Consider the following 3,745-nt stretch of genomic DNA (forward strand, 5'->3'; position numbering starts at 1 on the left):
TGGTGAACAGGGCTGGCTCCAGGCACCAGCTTAACAAGCAGGTGCTTGGGGCGGCCAAGGGAGAGAGGCGGCACCTACGGCAATTTGGGGGTGGCAAGTCCCTCAATCCCTCTAGGAGCGAAGGACCTGCTGCTGAACTGCCGCCGCCGATCACGGCTTTTTCTTTTTTTCCCCAATTGTCGCCGCTGATCGCGATCGCGGCTTTTTTTTTTTTTTTTTTTTTGCTTGGGGCAGCAGAAATGCTGGAGCTGGCCCTGCTGGTGAACACAGATCCAACCCCTTGGATCTTAAAAACAAGGAGAAATTAACCATCCCCCTTTCTTTCTCCCACCAACTCCTGGTGGACCCAGATCCAACCCCCTTGGACCTTAAAACAAGGAAAAATCAATCAGGTATTAAGAAAAAGGCTTTTAATTAAAGAAAAGAAAGGTAAAAAAAAAGCCCTCTGGGAGAGATTAGCATACCAGCTACTCTCACAGACAACAGATTCCAAACACAGAGGATATTCCCCTGGGCAAAAACTTAGTTCCACAAAGAATACCAAATATCCAGTTTGATGATTCCTCTAATTGCACACGACAGGTTACAAAGAAATAAACATAAACCTATTTATTTCCTTCACTAATACTCACTACTTAATAAGAGGCTGAATTCTGGAGCTTTCCCACTCCGGTCCAAAGTGAAACTATCTTAGACAAAAGGAACTTCCCTCCTTCCCTTTGAACCAGCTTGTCCTCCCATTGGTTCTTCTGGTCAGGTGTCAGCTAGGCTAGGTGAACTTCTTAACCCTTAACTATCTGTTTACGACAAGCCGATTGCCCTACTTTCTCAGTATGAATCAGCAGGCTTCCCATCTTGTACACTCCTCCTTGTGATTCCTCCCTGTATCCCACCTCTACACTTACCTCTGGGCTGAGGTCACTGTCCCCCGGGAAAACTAGTTTAAAGCCCTCCTCACTAGGTTAGCAAGCCTGTCTGAAAAGATGCTCTTCCCTCTCTTCGTTAGGTGGATCCCATCTCTTCCTAGCAATCCTTTTCCTGGAACAATATCCCATGGTTGAATAATCCAAAGCCCTCTCTCTGATACCACCTGCATAACCACACATTCACCTACATAATTCGACGGTCCCTACCTGGGCCTTTTCCTTTTCCTTTTTCTTCAACAGACAGGATGGACGAGAACATAACTTGCACCTCAAACTCCTTTATCCTTCTTCCCAGAGCCATGTAGTCTGCAGTGATCCGCTCAAGGTAATTCTTGGCAGTTTCATCACACGGAGAAGTAGGAAGGGATAGCAGTCCAAGTTCTTGATCAGTATCAGCAAACACTCCATCACATCCTGGATTATAGCTCCAGGCAAGCAGTACACTTCTCTAGTCTCCCTGTCTGGTCAGCAGACGGATGACTCTGTCCCCCTTAGGAGGGAGTCACTGACCACCATCACCCGCCTTCTCCTCTTTGGAGTGGTGGTCATGGAACCTCCATCCCTAGGACAATGCATCCCATGGCTTCCGGACAATGGGGTCTCCTTCTGATCGCTTCACTCAGATGGCTCTTCCAAATATTTCTACGCAGTAATACCTGTGCAGAGAGCCTGAAAAAGGTTTCACACCTCTGTCTACATTGGGGGTACATAGGTTCTCCTCTTCCTTCTTCTGGAGGTCACATGCTGCCAGTATTCTTCCCCGTTCTGTGCTACACTCTCTGATTCTTTGGCATGTTGTGCTTCCAGAACCAAACACTGACGTCTATCCAGAAAATCTTCATTTTCTCTGATGGAATGCAGGGTTGATACTTGGTTCGCTAGTCCTTTAACCTTTTCTTCCAATATGGAGACCAGCTTGCACTTCATGCATACAAAGCAAGTATCCCCACTCCTATTTACTGCTGCTGCCTATTAACGTTTTCCCCTCCACAATGTGTGGGAACTATTGATGCATGGAGCATCATAAAATATAGAATTGCTATTAATAGGGTCAGTTCATAATTTATTTCACTGAATAAGAAAAATGTCATTTTTCAATGTGTGAAGTGCAACCAATCTGTTTAACTCATGAACTCCCCCCCCCCCCACATAGTGCATGTAATGTCTAATATTATTATTGTCTCTCCATCCAGGCATTTGCACTGCGATCATAACCCTTGATCCTGGGCGCATAAACAAAGCGAGGGAAACATATGGTACATCCAGGAGACACCGTTCTGCCTCAGAGCTGGACACACTCTCCCCTACTTCATGTCAAATTCCAACACAACCAACTTCACCAACCCCTCTATCTTCATCCTGGTGGGCATTCCTGGCCTGGAGGTGGCTCACGTCTGGATCTCCATCCCCTTCAGCATCATGTATGTCATAGCCATCTTGGGGAACTTCAGCATTCTCTTCATTGTGAAGATGGAGCAGAGCCTCCATAAGCCCATGTACTATTTCCTCTGCATGCTGGCCATCACCGACCTGGTCCTGTCCACATCCACCCTGCCAAAAATGCTGAGCATCTTCTGGTTCAATTCCAGAGAGATCAATTTCAGTGCCTGCCTCACCCAGATGTACTTCCTTCACTGCTTCTTAGTAACTGAGTCTGGGATCTTTGTGGCCATGGCTTTTGATCGCTATGTGGCCATCTGTGATCCCCTGAGACATTCAATCATCCTGACAAACTCCATGGTGGTCAAGATCGGCCTGGGCATGGTGATGCGTGGTGGCATGCTCGTGCTCCCCTTTATTCTAGTGGCAAGGCAGTGGCCATATTGCAGAACAAAACATCATACCCCACTCATACTGCGAGCACATGGCTGTGGTGAAGCTGGCCTGCACCGAAATCCATGTCAGTAATTACTACAGCCTCTCTGTGGTATTCTGTTCATTAGGTCTGGATCAGTTTTTTATTGCTGTGTCCTATACCCAGATCCTCAGGGCCATCTTTAGCCTCCCCACAAAGGATGCCCGTCTCAAGACTTTTGGGACCTGCGGCTCCCACCTCTGTGTCATTTTAGCCTTCTACATCCCATGTCTCTTCTCCGCCCTCACGTACCGGTTTGGCAAGAATATGGCCCTGCATTTCCACGTTCTCATTGCCAGCGTTTACCTTCTGATGCCCCCCATGCTAAACCCCATTATCTATGGGGTGAGGACCAAACAGATCCGGGCCAGGCTGCTCCGGCTCTTTACTCATAAAGGGACCTAAACTTTTCTCCTGGTGCTCTGGTTCTTAGACCGAGCTCCATGAAGAACTGGCTGGTAACATGGTGCTGGGCCCTTTCCCCTGAATCACTGACAATGCAGTCAAAGATACATGAAACCCTTTCCTGGCCTTACTGTGCTGTCTCATGGTGACAAACTAGGGAATTCATTTGTGTAGAACTCATTAACTCATAGGGCTTCCACCTTTCTTATTGCTGGTAACTAGACCCCTGATGCCCTGCCCCTGGCCTGTCCTCTTCCCTCATAGCACAGCTTCCTTCTCCCCCTTTTCTCTCCCTAGGACAACAGCTGAGAGAGGCTGTAGGATAATCCCCTTTGTTAGCTGGGATACCTGGGATCATCGGTTGTCGGGCAGAGCCTGGGGTGGGTTCTGTAGCTCACAGGGAGGGAGATAAATGACACATCTGCCATTAGCTGGCTATTTATACACGTACATAGCACCTTATCTTGAACTACAGGCCACCCATTGCCCAGGGCCTGAAGCTGAACAGGGAAGCTTAGTCTAATATACACTTTGCATGATGCTTTTAGTCACTACATCT

The 3,745-nt window shown here is 47.7% G+C and overlaps 1 pseudogene; it reads left to right on the forward strand.

The window, feature by feature from the left end:
• Positions 1-2,237: 2,237 nt before the first annotated feature.
• On the forward strand, positions 2,238-3,186 carry LOC135884060 (olfactory receptor 52E2-like; annotated as a pseudogene).
• Positions 3,187-3,745: the final 559 nt, after the last annotated feature.

Source organism: Emys orbicularis, chromosome 1 (genome assembly GCF_028017835.1).
Source record: "Emys orbicularis isolate rEmyOrb1 chromosome 1, rEmyOrb1.hap1, whole genome shotgun sequence".
Classification (NCBI taxonomy): Eukaryota; Metazoa; Chordata; order Testudines; family Emydidae; genus Emys; species Emys orbicularis.